This window comes from Vulpes vulpes, chromosome 12 (genome assembly GCF_048418805.1).
Source record: "Vulpes vulpes isolate BD-2025 chromosome 12, VulVul3, whole genome shotgun sequence".
Taxonomy (NCBI): Eukaryota; Metazoa; Chordata; class Mammalia; order Carnivora; family Canidae; genus Vulpes; species Vulpes vulpes.
In genome coordinates this window covers 184,163,395-184,183,581 of record NC_132791.1, presented here as the reverse complement: position 1 = coordinate 184,183,581, position 20,187 = coordinate 184,163,395, and the positions used below count along the sequence as shown (strand labels likewise).

General features: G+C 45.8%; 2 long non-coding RNA genes across 5 annotated transcripts in view; one reads left to right on the top strand and one right to left on the bottom strand.

Annotated features, from left to right (window-relative positions):
- The window catches only part of LOC112929383 (uncharacterized), a 151,031-nt gene that overhangs the window by 123,970 nt on the left and 6,874 nt on the right, over window positions 1–20,187 (bottom strand). For 3 of the 4 annotated variants that reach the window (XR_011996153.1, XR_011996152.1, XR_011996151.1), the window contains one exon: window positions 15,764–15,820. This is a non-coding gene — a long non-coding RNA (uncharacterized lncRNA). Of the gene's footprint in view, window positions 1–10,568; window positions 10,775–11,030; window positions 11,200–15,763; window positions 15,821–20,187 lie in introns of those variants that run through there. The other variant, XR_003236928.2, reaches the window with a different exon arrangement.
- On the top strand, window positions 2,058–8,556 carry LOC140594811 (uncharacterized). Its single transcript, XR_011996154.1, has 2 exons — window positions 2,058–2,514; window positions 8,082–8,556. It is a non-coding gene; the product is annotated as an uncharacterized lncRNA (long non-coding RNA).

Genomic DNA, 20,187 nt, shown 5'->3' with positions numbered 1-20,187 from the left:
TGATGAGAAATTGGATGCTAATCTTATTAAGGAAACTGTATGTGATAAATCATTTCTCTCTTACTGCTTTGAATATTCCCTTTTTGATCTTCTATAATTTCATTATGATGTGTCTAGAATAAATCCTAAGCTTATATTATTGGAGTTTATTGAACTTATTGGATGTATAGATTAATATTTTTACCAAATTTGAAAGTTTGGGGCCATTATCTCAGATAATGGCCATCTTCAGATACTCTTTCTGCCCCTCACGCTCTCTAGCTCTCTCTCTTCTCTAGGATTCCCATTATGCATATATGAGTATGTTTGATATATATAGTAGATATCTAAGGCTCTGTTCATTTTCTTCATTCTTTTTGTTTTTGTTATTCCTCAGACTAGATCATCTATCTTCAAGTTTACTGATCTTTCTTCGGCTAACTCACATCTGTTCTTGAGCTCTTCTGAATTTTTCATTTTGTTTATTATATTTTCTTTTTATTTTTTAAGATTTTATTTATTCATGAGAGACAGAGAGAGAGAGAGGGGCAGAGACACAGGCAGAGGGAGAAGCAGGCTCCATGCAGGGAGCCCGATGTGGGACTCAATCCTGGGTCTCCAGGATCAGGCCCTGAGCTGAAGGCAGTGCTAAATTGCTGAGACACCCAGGCTGCCCATTGTTTATTATATTTTCAACTCCAAAGTTTCTGGATTTTTTTTTAATACTTTCTACCTCTTTACTGATATCTTTTTGGTGAGACACAATCCTAACGTTTTTCTTTAGTTCTTTAGACATGGTATCCTTTAGTTTTTTCAAAGTATTTTAAATAACTAGGTTAAACTCTTTGTCTAGTAAGTCCAACATCTGGATTTCTTTAGGGATAGTTTTTATTAATTGCCTTTTTCCTATGAATGGTCCATACTTTCTGGTTTCTTTGTATGTCTCATAATTTTGGTAGAGAGTTAGATATTTTAAATAATAGAATATGGCAACTATGGAAACCATGCCCTTGCCCTCCAAGGTTTGTTAGTTTTGGTTTTTGTTGCTGCTACATTTTGTTTAGTGGATTTCCTAAACTAATGCTATAAAATTTATACTCTTTACTGTGTGTGGCCCACTGAAGTCTCTGCTTGGTGGTAGTCAGCTAATGAGTGGTAGATACCCCCTTAAACGCCTAGAACCAATAAATCTCTCAGCACTTGCTAAAAGGCACTGTGTGAATGTCACAAAACTTCTTCAAAGCTCAGGCAGGCAGTTTACAACTCAGTCTTAGCCTTCCCTTTCTGACTGCACAGAGCCTCAAGGTCAACCAGAAGTGAGCGCTTAGGGTTTCCCCTGGTCTCTCTGGGGCATGTGCTTCGACCTACACCTGTGTGTGGCTTTTTAGATTCCCAGGAATATACCAAAGATTTTTAAATGAGTGGACAGCCATTCCCTGATTTTTCCTTTTAAGATTTTTGGTCATCTTCTTATTTGCCCAAGTTATTATCACTACCTCAGGCAGTTGTGAGGTCAAAGGATTACCACTGATTGTTTTCAACAAATACCTTCAGGAAAAAAAAGCCATTTGCATTGAGCAAATTTCAGGTCAGAGGAAATAAAAGCAAGCTTTCAAACAAGGCCTTCTAAGGACCACCAAACAGGTCAAATAATGACAATTACTTGGGAATTGGGCTTTGGAGGAGCTCCAACACCACTCTTCCCCTTCCAGTAGCTGCTAGGCTATTGATTTTCATTTTGATGGTGGGGCTCTTAGGTTTCAAGGCTACTGCAGGGCGAAGAGAGGGAAATGGAATAGGGTAAGTTAAAACACCACAAAGATCACTGTTCTTACCAAGATTTAGCCACTTCTCATGAATTAACACTCCCAGAATTGTTGATAGAATTTGATTAATTTCCAGAGGGCTAAAAAAAAAGTTGATTTTGACAATTTTTTCCAGTGTTCTCATTCCTTTTATGGAAAACAAGATTTTTTTTATTCTGCCATTCCTGTTGGTGTCAACCCGACCACCACCACCTAGGCTGGTTTTTGAGCTCCATTTTCCTACCTATCTATTGTCTAATTCAGAGCCTTGCCCTCTGAACTCAGAGCTGCCCATCACCTGGAGCTCATGAGATTTGTCCACTACCTTTTCCTCCAAGAAGCCTCCCAGGCTTCAAGTCACCTCTTAGCCCTCCAACCCTCCAGTAGGGTCTGGCTCTGAACTCTCAGCCATTCTAGTTACTTCTTCTCTTTGGTTCCTATTTATCCTGAGGTTGGAGGAGTGATTTTTGTGAAGGCAACAGCTTGCCTCTGAATTCGCAACCTGTGGTAGACACCACAGTAGGGCACAAACCCGGTGCTCCCCGGATTTGGCTAACCACACTGCCCCCGTGAACCTGGGTCCTGGACCTGGCAAAAGTACACAGGAGCAGCAGAGGTTCAAAGCCCTTTCCCTTATCCCAGGTCAAATCTATGAAGCCGACATGACCTTCCTCTTCATGGAAGACTAAAGTGAGACCCAGAAAGGGTGCAACATGACCAAAGCCACACAGTAAGTTAGAGACTAGGGCTAGAATCCCGGTCCTGGGTTCCCCAAAAATGTGGATCTGTAGGAGACTTACCCAGACCTGGGGGTTGAAGGCTGGACCAGGAAGTGCTAACCATCTTTATTTAGCTGGTCCTGGGAAAAATGACCACTTGGGGGCGCATGGCATAAACGAATGCTCAGCAGCAACCGCAGTGCAGTGCACCCAGATCTCTTGATGTGGACCAGAGGCTCTGAGCAGTCTGGGCCTTGACAGAAAACCTGAATCAGAGAGGCAGCGACAAAGTCCAGCCCCATAACTATCCACGTTAGGCTCTGGCTCTGTCCCTCCCCTTGAGCCAGGCTCTGATGTGGGAGAGCCTAGGACCTAGTTCTCCACCTTCCTAAGGAAACAGGGCACCTATGACCTCCAGCAGTCCTGTTGGCACTGAGAATCTCAACTCCTAGGGATCTGCTGGCCTGGCTGGGAGCCTTATAAGGTCACAGTCCACTGCACAATCCCTCCTGGCACCAACCCTGCCTCAGGGTCCATGCCCAGCCCTCCTGCTCTTCCCTGCCCTTTCACCAAACCAATCCTGGAGCATGGACTCTGAGTCAGAAACAATGTCCATCCCTGAGTGCCCTGGTTCCTGACACCTCCCAGATCAAGGATACACACAATAATAAATCCTACTGTCCTCAAGGTGATGGACTGAGTCTCTGATGCTCACAACCAAAACCCTAGTCCACCCAGCAATCCCCCTTCTAAATATTAGCCTAAGAGGCACACAGAAAGTCCATCTGCCCCAGCGTTAATGTCTGGTTATGTACAAGGCAAAAAAAAAAAAAAAAAATTAGAAACAGTGGAAATATCCAAGAAATTGGTAGGTAAATTATGGAAGATACATAAAAAGAAATACTGGGCAGCCATTAAAAGTCATGTTATCACATAGTGGTCTTGAGCTGAACTCAAAGTCGAGAAAAAAGGCAGAATCCAATGCATTATTTATAGTCGGATCCCAATTTTTTTTTCTTACTAGTAGATATTCATCTCCAGGTTTTGGAATTACTAGGAATTTTTCTTTTCTTCTTAATTCTGTTTTCCAAATTTTCTATTTCAGCACGCACTGTGTTTATAATCAGAAAGGATATTATTTTAATGTTAATAGGTAATCACTTTCTTCTAATTGAAAAATAGTGAATATGATAAGCAAAGTTTATCCTCAAATATCATTTTTTTAACATTGAGTTTTTGTTTTAAAAAAATGAGTTTCCAATTTATTAAAAAAACATTTTTTGGTTTTTAAATTAACCAAACTGGGGCACCTGGGTGGCTCAGTCAGTTAAGTCTCTGCCTTTGGTTCAGGTTATGATCCCAGTATCTTGGGGTTGAACTCTGCATTAGACCCCCCCACTCAGTGGGATGTATACTTCTCTCTCTGCCCACTCTCCCCACACTTCCTGCTTGTGCTCTCTGCTCTCTCTCTCTCTCTCTCTCTCTCTCAAATAAATAAATAAAATATTTTTAAAATAATTAGGGGATCCCTGGGTGGCTCAGTGGTTGAGCTCCTGCCTTCAGCCCAGGGCATGCATGATTCTGGAATCCCGGGATCGAGTCCCACATCAGGCTCCCGGCATGGAGCCTGCTTCTCCCTCTGCCTGTGTCTCTGCCTTTCTCTCTCTCTCTCTGTCTCTCATGAATAAATAAAATATTTTAAAAATAAAATAAAATAATTGATTAACCAAACTGCTTTTAAAACCATTGCTTTTGAACCAGGCAAAACTATTGCTAGAAGATTTATTAATTTGTTGTTTTTTTTTTTTTAAAGCATTTATTTGGAGTCCTTTAACACCAAATTTCCATGAACTTTCTGCAGCAGAGCAATTGCAGTCCATGTAATGAGAAAAACCTGGTTTTCCAGACAGGTGATCTTCATACAATTCTGCAAAAGGATAGAAATACCCTACATTACTCTTTCTCAAAGTCGTGTGGGTTTTTTTTGTTTGTTTGTTTTTTATTTATGATAGTCATACAGAGAAAGAGAGAGGCAGAGACATAGGCAGAGGGAGAAGCAGGCTCCATGCACCGGGAGCCCGACGTGGGATTCGATCCCGGGCCTCCAGGATCATGCCCTGGGCCAAAGGCAGGTGCCAAACCACTGCGCCACCCAGGGATCCCACTCTTTCTCAAAGTTGTAAGAGAAAGAGCCGGAACCATTTTCCCACAGCCCATCCTGAGGCCATCTGGGGATGTCTGGGAAAGCTCTGTAGCACCAACATTCAGAAATTTCACAGGACTTTACAATGCGCTTTTCTGGCTTCTGGCATTAAAAGCAAAATTGACTTATTACACTCCTGAACAATGGTTCCTGGAGGGACATTTAACGATGTTACACAGGAAGCTGTGCAAGGAAGTCTTGTTTTTTGATGAGACTCTGAGCCAGAAGTGAGTCTTCCTTTCCATCAAAGGGAAAAAACAAAAGTTCTACCTTTGAGTTCAAGGGTTTTCCTTGCTAAGCAGAAGACGACCTTCAGGTGGAGAGTGTTTGGCAGAAGAAAAAAGCCCCACCTGGGGCTTGCAGGTCACAGTCCACTGAAGGCAGCTAACGTTTTGCAGAGCACAGAGAAGGGTGACAAGTGATCTGGGGCTTGCTTGCTTGCTTGCTTGCTTTCCTTCTTCCTTCCTTCCTTCCTTCCTTCCTTCCTTCCTTCCTTCCTTCCTTCCTTTCACACCAATTCTAGTACAGACATATAACAAAATACTACTGAACAACAAAAAGGAAGGAAAAATTGATACATACAACGACTTGAATGGATCTCAAATGAATTATGCTAAGTAAGAGGATAGATTCCAAAGACTACATATTTTGTGATTCCATTTATACAACATCTGAAAAAGGCAAAACTAGAGCAACAGAGAACAGATCAGGATTTCCAGGAGTTGGCAAGGAAGGAGGATTTGACTAACAAAGAGAAGTTGCCCAAGGGAGATTTTGGGGGTGACAGGACTGTTCGGTATTTTATCTGTAGCAGTGGTTAACCAAGCCTATGTATTTGCAAAATCATAGAAGTGTACTCCCCAAAAAAGTGAGTATTACTGTAGGTAAATATACATTTCTTTAAATCAACATTTTTTTAATGGAGAGATATTTAATCAGGGTCTGTCTCATTTTATTTTTATTATTATTATTGTTATTATTTTTATTTTTTAGAAAGTGTGCACAAACAGGGCGAGAGGGGCGGAGGGAGAAGGAGAGACTCTTAAGCAGACTCCACACCCAACACAGCGCCCAATGTTGGGTTCCATCTCAAGACCCTGAGGTCATGACCTGACCCGAAATCAAGAGTCAGGCGCTTAACCAACTGAGCCACCCAGGCGCCCCGTCTCATTTTAAAAGTGATTGGTTATTGGTCACATCATTGGCACACAAGGCCAAGTATATGTACTCACTTACTTGTGTATTCTATCTTTTCCAAAATATCTGTTGAACAATATGCTAATGAACAAATTCCCTTGACTTTGCTCCTGACATCTCCTGAAGCCCTCTCCTCTAAACTGTGCCAGCTTTAGTGCCCTCTTCCTTCTCTACTATGGTATTCCCCAAATTCCCCAGTTGCTCTTTCTACCTCTAGCCTCAACCCCCACCAGTCATTCTCCTGCTTTCACTGAAGTTATTTGTCTCCAGTGCATATCAGATCTTGCACTCCCTTAAGCTCAACAAACAGAATTTTTCAAACTTTCCATGGCTCTCCATGTCAGATGACAGAGCCTAAACTCCTCAGCCTACTACCCAAGGCCCTGCATAATCTGGCTTTTCCTTAACATTTTAATCTCTTTATTGCCATACTTGCCTTCATGCCAAACACTGTCACATTAAGCTGTTAGCCCTTCCTCAGACAAATGGCAGGCTGTCTTAATGGTCAAAATATGCACTGCCCTTCCCTATGGGAGAATTACACATACCCAACCCATTGATGTCAAGCTTGGGTGGGTGATTCAATTTGTTGAATGTGAGTGAAACTTGCCATTTTGGAACAGAAACTTGAAGAACAAGCTTGTGGTGTGCAACCTGCACCAGCTCTATTCTCTCTGCCCCAGCAATGAACATATAACATGAGCAAAAAACAAACTTTCATTTTTGCAAGCCACTGAGATTTGGGGGGCTGTTTGTTAGCACAGCATAACTTAGCCTAAACTGATCAAAACATTCCATTGGAACCCAAGCTCCATAACTGTTCCCTTTGTAACCCCTATGTGCAATACAGACACATGGCTGGCAGTACATATTTGCTGAATGAATGGAAATAGTCAGTGAATTAATGAGCCCATGACCTCTGGGCCTTTGCACACATTGTTCTCTCAGTAAAGAGTCCCTTCTTTGCGTCTTCACTTGCCCAATTCCACCTCAAAGATAGCCTCCTCCAAGAAGCCACCTTCACCCATCACTCTCTCCTCCCTAAGAACTCAGTATATATTTCTGCTCTCATAATAACTGTCTGTCTTCTTTCCCTGACCATAAGACCCTTAGACAAGGCCAGATCCACCTCCCCTTGGTGGCCCTATGCCCAGCACACACAGTCCACAACAAATGGATGGATGAATGAATAAAGGGGTAAAGGAGTAGGGAGCTTCCAATTCCTTCAGGTAATCACAGGCTTTCTCCACTGCAGGCCTTTGCTTATGCTGTTCCCCTGGAAAAAAAATCAGTCCCTTCCCTATTTGCTACCCTAACCCTTCTAAATCCTTTAGGGTCCCCTGCCCCATCCACTGCACATTCCTGTCATAGTTAAGTCATTCATTCTCCCCTGTTCCCATAAATTCAACACACCCCTTCAACAGAGCCTTTATCACATGGCACTGAGATCATCTGCAGACTATCTGTCTCTATGAGCACTCAGGCCCTGCCTGAGTCTGATTCATCCCTGTGTCCCCATACCTAGGAGTTGATAACAATGACAGCAACAACAAATAATAAAGATAACCAACCAGGGTATGCTCTGGTTAGATAAACAGATGAATGAATATTTGAGTGAATGAATGAATAAATGTGAATGGGTTCTAGCACATCCTTCCACTGACCTTCAGAAAGCCCAGACTCATCACTAGAGGAGCACATTCTGAATGTGACGGGGGCTGAGCTGATTGATGCTTTGCTACCCCAGATGACTGCTCGCCCAGGCCCCTGCTCCTGTCCCTACCCTCATGGGCCACGTGACCCCACCAGTGAGTGCAGGCCACTGTAGGGACCACCACACTATCCCACTTCCCAATCACTGACTCCCCCACCAGCAACCTGGCAGAAGTGTCCCAGAGCATGACTCCAGGGAAGTGTGTGCACCAGGTCTGTCAGCCCTGGAGCCTCCTCTACTCTGTCACCAATAGGGGACAAATGGGAAAGGAGAGGAATGGAGAAAGATTTGCAGAAAAGGAGGAACGGGAGGGAATCTGCATCCATCCCGAAGTCAACACGCATGGCCAGTTGCATAGTTGACTGCAGACGTGACTGGGAACTCGGAACAGGACAGCTAACACCCAAGTCAAGAAACACTAATCGCTCTGCATGATGCTTTCCCTCCTCTGACTCTTGCTCCAGAGAATCCCGAGGGAACCAAGGAGAATGAGAGGGGTGAAAGAAAAAGCAGCACGTATCCAGAACTCATGCTAAAGGCAGACCTCCAGGAACTTCAATCCTCTAGAAACCAACCAGGAACCAGAAGCAAATGAAAAGCTCCATCAGAAATGTCAAAGTCATGAAAGTAAGGAAAGAAGGAGAAACTCTTACAGATTGGAAGAATCTGAGGACACACAATCACCATGAACAATGTGGGATTCTGGAGCAGATCCCGAAACAGAAGAACATTTGAGGAAAACTGGTGAAATTCACGTAAGCAACAGTAATTGTATTGTACCGCTGTTGTTAATTGGTTTTGATCACTGGGCTGTGGTTTTGAAAGTTGTTATCATTAGGGGAAGCTGGATGAAGGATACACATGAATTCTGTTTTTCAAATATTTTTATAAGTCTTAAAGTATCTTAAAATAAAGAAGTGTGCTTTGTTTTGCCTTCCAGAGGACTTGTGCGCAGCAGCCATCAATCTCCTGGTGTGAATTCAGTCATTCTCACTAAACCTAGTTTTTTACTGAATTGTCTGTGAATATAGCTTATTTATTTAGCAGTCATGGATATTGTTGTCTCAAGAAACCTACAGTTCTGCTGTGAAGCTTTGAAGTCTTGAACGGGAGGAGGAGGAGAGCTAGAAGTGACACACTGAGAAGTGTCAGGGAGAGAGAAAGAGCTACAGGGCTGCCATTCGGGGCCATTTAGCGCCAAGGCAGATCTGCCCATGCGCCTGAAGGACCCCCCAGAGGCAGCTGCCTGTTCCAGCTCAGTCGACCCTGTGTCTTTATGATTCGATTTGACTTGCATAGGAAGTGTTTATGGAGCCTTGAGCCATGCCCTGAGTTGGGGACACTAGGTTCCTGCCCTCCAAAGGCTCACAAATGGGGAGGCATGTGTGCACAAACACAAAAGAAAACATTACACAATTTCTATCATTTTGAAATGCAAAGCGTGTTTAGGAACCCCAGATCCCTAATAATTAATTTAACCTCCGAGAAGATACGGTCGGAGAAGCTGCTGAAGGGGGTCTTTGGAAGTTAGAGGCAGCTGGAGCACGGGGGTTCAGGTGGAGAGTGACTGCAATGGAACCTACGAGGTGAGCAGGGACCAGATCAGAAAAATCCTAACTTGCTTTCCAGTGTGGACTCTGCAAACAGAAGCTACTGAAGGCCTTAAGCAAAGACCTGGGTTGATTTAAGGAAGCTCCGTGGTTGCAGTGCGGAGGGGTGTTCTTTCTTCAAGACTGAACTGAGAAGTTATGTCAAGGCCACTGTGCGTCCTGTTTTAGGGGGCGGAATGCCTGCAGCACACTGTGAGGGTGAAAATGAACAAGGCGATAGTCCAAACAGAGATGCTGAGGAACAGTTCCTTCCCCACGGGGCTGAATTCTCAAGACTCTGCTGTCCACCAGGCTGCCCTGCCTTTCCCTGTGTGTAAAGGCTCAGCGGCTCCAGGCTGGGATGTGCACGGTCCGTGCCTTCAGATGGCAATGGTTACTGTACTTCTGGGGGACAATATCTCCTGGCAGCATTTCAAATCCATCCCAGGCAGCTCAAAACGAATAGCAGCCAGACTACCTCCTAAACAGAGGGGCAAAGAGGGGCACTATCTCCCTCTGACCGTCCAGGCTTCCTGCTGTCTCCACTCTCCTAAGTCTCCAAGCTGCTGTGCCTGCTTAAGAGGAGCAGGTGCAGAGGGCAGCAAAGCCCCCTAGAGCGGTCACATCGGGTGTCGGATTCTCTGTTCTTCTGAGTCTTGTGAATGTGTGGGGGTGATATGGAGACGTACCCGAGTCCCCCAGAATCACCAGGAACTCTGATAGAGAGGACTAGGACAGAAAAGAGAGGCAGGGTTTAGGGTTCCCTTCACACTTGCTAGCTGCCCCAGCAGAGGGGGCCATAGGCTGAAGATGCTGGAGACACAGGTCCCAGGCAGTGCCTGCCTAAGACCCTTCTGCTGGACCAAGGTACTGAAAGAGCAAGCAATGTGCTGCAGGGAGCACAGCAGGTAAAGGGCAGAGCAGAAACAGAACCAGGTTTTCTGGCTCCAAACCCAGACCTCCTGAGCCAGTCCAGAGCGAACTTCTCTGGGCTTTCTGGAACTTAGAGAGAGCAAAGGCCTCATGCAGTCTCGTGTTCCAGCCCTACCTCCCACCGACAAATGCATCGGGCACTGACTCTGTGCCAGGCCAGCCCCTCCTGAACCACGACTCTCCCCTGTAACTATCCTCTAAGACGGGTGGTAGAAATGCCTGACACATATGCAGGTTTTCTATAAATGTTTTCTGCACCACTGGTTTATTCATATACCATCTTCTTCCAAAGAGAATCAAAGCCACTTAAAAACACACACATACTACGGATAATGTTTTCTCTAACAAGTGAGTAACTAGGAGCAAAGGAAACATACACACATCTCAATTTTTTTAAATAAGTGAGTGAATCAGGACAAGAGAAACACATGCATTACAATATTTTTTTTTAAATAAGTGAGTGAAGTGGGACAAAGGAAAATAAAGGATAAGAAATCAAAGAAAAAACTCGAGATGGCTCTGAAAGGCACAATCCCTGCACTTGCCAGAGGGGGACCCCAAAGATTGGCCGTCAGTAACAACCAGTACAGTGGGAAGCGCCCTCTGTCTTAAGGTTCACAATATTCAAGAGATACCTAAAAATAAACAAAAAGGAAAAATGTTGTTTAGAAGAAGTGAAACTATTTTTGCCACTAAGCATGGAAAGGAAGTTTGCTGAGGGACTGAATAGATACTAGCTCCTTCCCTTTGCCCCTCTGCCTGAAATCCCAATCCCTCCTCCACGCTCCAGCTGGGAGCCAGCCTAGACTGCCTCAACCGGGCAGATGCACAAAAAATGGGGCACTTTTGCTTTTTTTTAAAGGCTTTTTCTCAAAAGTATAATATACGTACATTAAAATGCACATGAGGGATCCCTGGGTGGCGCAGCGGTTTGGCGCCTGCCTTTGGCCCAGGGCACGATCCTGGAGACCCGGGATCGAATCCCACATCAGGCTCCCGGTGCATGGAGCCTGCTTCTTCCTCCGCCTGTGTCTCTGCCTCTCTCTCTCTCTCTCTGTGACTATCATAAATAAATTTTAAAAAAAAATTTAAAAAAAATGCACATGAGAGTACTGTTCAGGGAATGTTCACAAACAAAATACACCTATGTACTCAGCACCCAGATCGAAAAACAGTATTACCAGCACACCTGAAGCCCCCTCCCAGCCGATACCTCACCGATACCTCACCAAGGGCAAACTGCCCAGACTTCTAACACCGTAGATGTGCTTTTCTTATTTTGGGCCTTATATAAATAGAATCATTCAGTGTCTGGCTCCTCTTGCTCAACCCTGTTTGTCAGTTGCCCATACATTTCTTGTAGCTGTAGTGTGTTCATTCTCCTTGCTATACTCCATCATGTGGCTACCCACAATTTATTCTCCTGTAGATGGACAGGCTCATCCATTCTTGGTCAGGAAAATAAAGACAATCACAGGTTGCACATGGCTATTTTTAACTAAGTTAGTTAGTAACTAGTTAATAATTTAAGTACTTGAGTTCAGAAGATGCCAATGTTATTTTTCTAAACTTTTAAATTAGACTCAAATGCACCATCTGAAAACTGTCAGTCTGGCAGCTGTCATTATTTTGATCACTGAAATCTATTTTTGTAACCAAAGATGTCTCAGTCCTGTGGCCAGGGAACCAAAAAAAACATATAGAAGAGCCATACAATTTTTTTTTTTTTGCTCTTTTGCAATTAGACATTCAACATTTGTAGGCAACATTTATTGAGACTTCACTATGCGATGGGAACTGTACTAAACATTTTGCTTGCATTATTCCTTTCAACTCTGGCAACAACCCTGTGGAATAGTTTCACTTTTATTACTCTCATTTTTCAAGCTTTGTCCTCAGTACTTAGTGTAGGATCTAGTACAAACCAGGCACTCAGTAAGTGCTTATTAAGCCAGGCAGTGAATGAACGATAACAGCTACCACTTATACAGCCCATAGTACATACCAGAAACTGTGCCAAAAGTTTACATTCATTGTCCCATTTAATCTTCCCAAAAAACCTGAGATAGTATAGGAGACACTTTTGGGAGTTTTGTTCAACTCACAGATCCCCACTTTCTCTGAGAACTATCCCCTGCTCATGCAAACCTCCACTAGCTGTCACATTTGTGCTGTATGACCCCACCTGTTTGGTCACAGTTGATTGATTGGAACAGAAGTAGACACTTAATGAGACTCAGCCAATCAGATTCTCTCTTGGGAATTCGAACTTGACCTTGAAAGATGGTCAGTTAGTTTTACTCATGGTGGGAACTGAGGTGCTATCAACTCACCCCCAAACTGGAGTATAGACTTTTTTATGGAATAATGGATAAAGAGGAGAGAAGTGCAGAGACAAGAGGGTCCCACCTGCTTCTCTGTTCCTGCTCCAGGACCTCAAAAAAGTCTAGATTTAGATAGTTAAGGGTTTTTTTTTTTAAGATTTTATTTATTTATTTATGAGAGATACAAAGAGAGGCCGAGACACAGGGAGAGGGAGAAGCAGATTCCCTGCAGGGAGCCCAATGCGGGACTCAATACCAGGACCAGGGATCATGCCCTGAGCCAAAGGCAGACGCTCAACCACTGAGCCACCCAGGTGTCCCTGGATGGGTAAGTATTATCTTTCTCCTTCCATATATGATTAAACTGAAGCTCAGAGGAAGTAGAGTGACTTGCCCAGAGTCACAATCCAGTAAATGGCAGAGCAAAGACTTGAACTCAGGTCTGCCCAAGTCTGCAACCTGAGCTGTTTCCCCTTCCACACACTGATATCCCTTGGCCCAGATCTCTGAGAGCCCCCCCCCCCCTCCCAGATCAATCTTTCATCCCTGCTGCAAGCTTTTTTGAAGACCAGGGCCACATCTGACTCATTGCAGCATCTCCACCTGGGCTGAACACTGTCAGGTGTCAATGGCCAGTCACCAGGATGGAGATTTCATAGGGCCAAACAAAACATCATGGTGTGACTGATGGGAAGTTAATGAGTTTTGTGAATATAAATCAAAGAGGTAGAAAAGTGGGGCATGGAAATGAGATACTTCCTAATGACCCTGACAGAGGAGCCAGTGAGCAACTGATGAAAGTCCATAGCAGCCATAGCTGGAGAGGGACCACCAGCAAACTAAAGATGGTAGGAGGGTACAGTATGCCATCCCAGAAAATAGAGAATACCTAAATCTTCCTCATGACACAAACCTCAGCCTGGCTGCCTGGAGTTCACCCTTGGCCAAATAAGAGAAGTGAGAATTGGGTCTGGTCCAGGCCAAATGTGGGGGACTGGCCAACATCAGGGGCTGAACCCACAGCACATCATTGACCAAAGTCCTCATCCTACAGAGACTGAACCATTTGAACCCCTCTGCACACACGTACTCCACCCCATCTTCCGCAAGGTAGGCAGAGAGATCTTCAAAAACACCAAGCTGATCAGGTCACCCCCTCCATAAAGCCCTCATGTGGCCCCCAAGGCCCTCAGCCTGTCATTCAAGGCCTTTACAATCTACTATGATACAGTGAGAGATAGATTTTGTGATAGGAGCACCTTTCCTTACATTAGGTTTTGTGCAGAGCTCCTAAGATTCCTGGAATTTCCTAAGTGATAGGAGAATCTTTCGTTATTCATTACAAGCCTTTTTGATCACACCTAAGTTTATGCCAATGAGGCGATTTCTGATGGGACCCTAACATAGCCTCCGAATTGGTATGGTCACCAGAAAGGTCAAGTGGTGGAACTTTCAGCCCCACCCAATGACCTTCAGGAAGAGGGACAGGGTAGGGGTGGCAGTGGTGGTGGCTGGAAATTAAGCTGTATAAAACCTCTTAAATAAGGAGGTTTGATGAGCTTCCTGATGGGTAAACATGTCAAAGTGCTTGGAGGGTGATGTTCCCAGAGAGATCATGGAAACACCACACATTAACCCTGCATAAGCTTGCCCTATGCATCTCTTCCATCTAGTTGTTCCTAAGTTGTATACTTTGTAATAAACTGATAAACTTAAGCAAAATGTCTCCCTGAGTCCTGCGAACCATTCTAGCAAATTATTGAACCCAAGGAGGGGATCAAGGGAAACCTCTACTTAGAGCCAGAATTGTAGCCCGGTGAGTGGGACCTAGAGTGGTGAGCAGTCTTGTGGTATTGAGCCTTTAAGTTACGGGGTGTCTATGTGAACCTCTGGTAGTTACTGTCAGAACTGAATTGAATTGTTGGAAGCTCAACCGGTATCTGGGGAGTTGGAGAATTGGTTGTTAGTGTTAGAAAACACCATGGACCTGCCGTTTCAGCCTTCTCTTATAATACACCGCTCACTCACTGCTCCCAATATTCCAAGTTACTGTATTCCTGACAATTTAAAAGAACTTTAAACTCAACTCAAGAAGCACGATCTCAAAACAGCCTATTCTAACCTCCTCAGATTGGGTTAAGAGTCCTTCCTTTGCACACATCTAGCACAGAAAACATACTATTGTGACCACGGGTTTACATGTCTGCCTTTGCTAACAGATTGTGGGCTCCTTAAGAGCATGGACTTGGTTTTTCTACATCATTTCTTTTTTTCACCGGTACACAGCAAACTGCTAGGTCTATGGTGGACATCGGTAAGTACGTATGGGATGCACGGGTGTACAGATGCAGGCAGGGTAGATAGTTGGGTAAATGGCTGGATAAATGGGAGTGTAAGGATGGCTAAATGGATAGGAGGAAGAATAAGTGGATGTGTGGGAGGATACGGAGGTGGATAGATGAGAGGAAGGTTAGATAGATGACAGATGGATGGGTGGGTGGACAGGAAGGTAGGAGGAGGGATAGGTGGATAAGTGAGAGGATAGATGGGTGAACGAGCGGATAAATGGATAGATGATAGGACGGTGGGAGTAAGGACACATGGATAGGAAGGATAGGATTCATGTATCCATCTAGGAAAATAGATGGATGCATGAATAGATAAAGAAATGGATGCGTCAATCAATTCCAATGCCTACACGTCCAAGCCTAGGGTTCCGCCCTAGACTCCTCTCAGAGTTCTGCTGCCTGCCAATGAGTCCTGAAATCCAACATGTATAAAATCAAATTCACATTCATCTTCCCCAAATTTCCAGTGTTCCGCTCCTCAGTGAATGGCAGCACCACCCCCCAGCAGCACAACTAGAAATCCAGGGATGATCCTTGACTCTACTCACTCCCTCAACCCCCATACTCAGCACATCACCGAGTTCTGTTGACTTTACCTCTGACAGCTCTTGCCACCTGGTCCATCTTCCTCCATCTCCAGGGACACCATCACTTCTCTCCTGGGCCAGGTGATCACCACCTCACTGGCCTTCCTGCCTCCATTCTGTCTTGCCCCCCATCATGTCCACACTGCCAATAAAGCTGTCCTCTCAAAATGCAGATCTGGTTATGCCATCACCACACCTCCAATATTGTTTACAACATTCTAATGCCTTTCATTACATTCAGGATCCAAAGCAATCCTGACCTCTGCCCATTTCTCCTGCCTCATCGCACGCCCTCACAAGGTCACACCTCCTAGAATACTCTCTCACATGCTTCCTTGTGGCATGCCCCATCACTGCAACCTTACCTCTTTCTCTGTAGCTCAGTGTGGTTAATGTCCGTCACCGTCTCCAGGCAGTGAGCCCTACAAAGGAGAGATTGTGTTTATTTAGGCTTTACTTGTTTGGGGGGCAGGCGGGCTTGGGTGCAAATCTGAGATCTATCCCTAATTAGCTATGTGACGTTTAGCAAGTTACTTGACCTCCATAAACCTCTTTGCTGTACATGAAACACCAGAAAAGGCTGTCCCCTGCTACAGAACATTGGAATGAAGTTAAATAATGCATGCAGTGTGGCTATCAGAGGGGCTAGTCTCTATGAAGACATGTCATGACTGGGCTGCAAGTAGCAGCAAAAAGATCTGTACACAACCCTGCTCACTCCTCAGCCAGTTTACCTAGAATGGGCTCTACCCTGAATACAAATCTTCAAGCAGGCCCAGAATGAAGTCCCCCCAGAGGAGGGGCTGTCTTTTACACTTCAGCACCTGAAGACCTCTCTTAGGGGCCTACAAGGGTGGCTTTTCCTCCTAAAGGGGAGACAGAGGGACAGCCCACCCTAGCCCCTCCAGCCAGGAGAATGGGTGGCCAAGTTTTATTAAGTCCCCTGAAGAGTTTAGAAACCCAGACACCAGCCTTCTTAACATATCCACTTCATTAAGTCCCTTCCTCCCTCAGGAGCCTACAGCATCAGGTACAGCTCCCTTTACCTAGGATCTCACCACCACCCGCCTGCTGGCACCTGGAGCCCCACAGTCCACCCTTCATTCAGACAGGTCTCTTTACCAACCTGTCTCCTCCTTCCTGATCCCACACCCTGCCATCTGTCCTGGAAAGCCTCCCTCTATAAATCCTTCCCCCTCTCTCAAAGTCCCTCTTTCAGAAAGCTCTCTAGGATTAACCCAGCCTACATTAATTTCCCTCTCTTCTGAGGGCCCAAGGCCCTGGTGCCTCCAATTAAAGACAAAGCACTGGTGTAAGACCCATCTGGATGCAATGCCAAGCTTTCTACCAATAAAGGATACATTTTTAAAGGATAAAATCATGACTGTTATACAAACATAAATAAACATTCATCAAAGACTTTAACACATTAATCAATGAGGAAACCAAAAAGATTATACACAATTCAAAAAAAAAAAAGATTATACACAATTCAAAGGTGAATCTAAAGCTCAGCCACGTGTATAGTTTTTAGGCCACCCCTAAGATATCAATTGACCGCACCTGACAACATTCATGTGCATCTCAGTAGCCAAGAATATTCTGCATGATAATCAGTTTTCTTCAACTGATAAAACCGGAAAATAGCTCAGAGACCATGAAAGGCACAAAATCCCTTAGAAACAGATAACCAGGGACACCTGGGTGGCTCAGTGGTTGAGCATCTGCCTTTGGCTCAGGTCATAATCTCAAGGTCTCGGGCTTGAGTCCTGCATCAAGCTCCCCATGAGGAACCTGCTTTTCCCTCTATCTATGTCTCTTCCTCTCTCTCTCTCTCTCTCTCTCTCTCTCTCTCTCTCTCGTCTCTCATTAATAAATAAATAAAATATTTTTAAAAAAGAAAACAGATAACCATAGGTGAGCTAACACCTAATATCCAATTTAAAAGATACCTGGTAATCTTTTTTGACTATTTTAAAGTGCATCAGCATCTTCTTGGGTATAGCTTAAAGAGCTGTGGAACTCTGGAAACTCACTTGAACTCAGAAGGCCTCAGTCACCTCATCTGTAAAGTGGAGCAACAGTGCAGAATTCTCCAAGCTCTCAGCCTAGAGCAGATCCAGAAGGAGCTGCTTCAGGTTTGGCAGATAGCTCTGCACCCCAGGGCTCTCTCCCTCTACCTCAGCACCTGCACCTGAGCTTGCCGGCTCCTGGGCCCTAGAAGGGTCTTGCTCCCAGAACCGCCCCCCCACCCATGGAGCAGGGACCCCAGGCCCCTTCCTTCATCTGTCCTAACACCACCAAGACACAGTCAAGATGACCTTTAGCAAGAATCAGAAGGAAAGAGGAAAAGGCTTTGAAAAGCTGGTGGGATAGGTCTCCCTCCCTTTTCGCCTTCCCTCCTTTGGAAAATGGTGTGCTCTCCACCCCCAAAGTCAAGGCAATGGTGGGGGGGGGGGGGGCTTTGAATGTAATTCAAGGCTGGGAAGATGCTTTTGACATAATTCTGTCTAAGGTACATACTTGAGAGAGGTAACCTTCCAGAAAGGTCTAATGGATTTTTAGAAAAAAGCCACCAAGAAGCTAGACCATCCTGATAGACTTTCAAAACCCTCCCCTTCTCGCCTCTAGTATCAGAAGATTCCCTTCAACAATAGAGTTGGTAAGGTGACCATACCTTATGAGTAACAGGAGTGATACAGAGCACACTCTAGGACAAATCCTCATAGCCTGGCATTTGAGGACTCTCAGGGCACCTCACTGTCACTGTGTGTCTTCTGGAAGGCTCCTCCCTCCAGCCTCCCTACCCCACCTACACCACCCTCTTGGTCACACAGACCCTACACACCACTATGCTACCTTGGTGCCTAGGAGATGTCCCTCCTACAAGTCAGACCCCATTAGAAGAAAGCTTCAAAAATCTATGGGCATACCCACTGAAATAAAGAATAATCATGAACGTGCACAAACCTACCCACGGGAATGTTCGTCGGAGTGTTGTCTCCACGTATGAAAAACTAGAAATGGACTAAGCACAGCAATAGAGGATTAGCTGAACGAGGTACAGTACAACTATCTGATGCAATGCTAGGGAGCCATTAAAAGTGTGATGTGGACAGAAGAGAGACAGCCCGCTCCACTTAAGGACCCCCGTAGAGTTCTACAATGACAAGGAAAGAAAAAGAAAACTCAGGAGTAACGTTGACCACTTTCTATGTTCTTCTTCTGCCTGTTGATGTTTCACAAGTGTCCCACACTAACAGATATTTGCAGATGGACAGGAAGGTAGGTAAATGGACATAGTTCAACTCCCTGGAGTGAGACCCGCCACCACCGGGCCCAGTGGAAACCAGTTCTGGGCTCCAGCGTAAAGAACAAGCCAGATTTGTCAGACCACTGATGTTCAAAGGGAGGTGGCAGGGAAACAAATTCTTAAGGGTCAGAGCCTTCCCCAAGTTCTCCCTTAAAGTGCCACCCGCAAAACACATGTGCACAGTCTTGCCAAACTGGACAGCTTACAGGTAAAACCACTAACAACAGGAGTATCCATCCTGCAAGGATCACCTGCTAAGTGTGTGCTCAGGGAGGTCAAGATTACCTTTATTGGCGTTGTGCAGTGGGCACAGCCCTGGCCTGGGAGTCCTAGGGCTACCAATCCCAGTTCTCTGGCCCTGACCTGTTCCCTCCTTTCTCTAGTTCTTTATTCATTCATCCATAAAATAGATGTATAGGGTTGGACTAAAGGACTCTCAGTTCCCCTTTCTAAGAACTCTCAAAGATGTTTCCCTTTATTCTGGTCCCATAGCACATTTGCCCCCATAAGTAGCCCCAGATGGAACCGGAATCCCCCAGCCTGGGTCCCACCCTCTCCTGTTTCGGGGAGGGGATGGGGTGACAGTAGAGCCCAGAATGAACAGTTTCCAATGAAGGTTGGGAACTGTTTTCACATTCCAAAGCCCTGGATCATGCAGGTCACTCTGCCCCTCAAGCCAGGGTTGCCCAAGACACAATGAGTGGCCGAACTGAGAGTGGGGTTTGTTTTCCTCGCCAGACCCTGCTCTGTCTCCACCCTCCCACGGGACCCACGGCGGGGCCTCGCTTATGTTTGGAGCCATCCCATGGCTCCTCCGCTTGTCCAAGTTTTATCATAACCACGCATAGCTCTTTGCCCTCGCGTTTTCTTTTTGAGAATCACTTCCTAGCTGCCATGGGCAAAATGGGAGTCAGGAGAGTCACCGACAGTATTTCGTCAATTCATTCATCACATTGAAAGGGCGGGGCCAGTGCAGGACTCCAGGAGCTTCCTTCCCCATCAAGCAGGGGAGGCCCAAGTAGCGGGAGCGCCGCGAGGCAAGGGTGCAATAAGCCGGAGCTCTGCTGCAATGACCAAGGACGACTCGGAGAATGAGCTAGACTCGTCCAAGGCCGCAAGCGGGATGCAGACAGGGCAGGTCCACGTGCCAGGGCCAAGCTCTGTGCCTGGGATTCGTGGGGAGCGCAGGACAGAGGGCACGGGCTGCGGAGGAAATGGGCAATGCCGGCTCCGGAGACCGAGGCTTCGGCGGCCTAGCGGACGCCCCGGCGCGCCCCCGAACCCCCGAACCCGCTGCCGGCCTCGACTGGAGCCCCCGCCCCAGGGCCCAGCTGTGCCTCGCGCGGGTCCGAGGGGTCGGTGGTCGTCCCCGCCCTCCCACAGACAAGCCTGTCCGCCCGGCGGGGCGCCCTGCCTCCCCGGGCTCTCCGGCCCCCCCGGCCCCCACTGCCTCCCCGCCCCCCCCGGCCCCCCCGG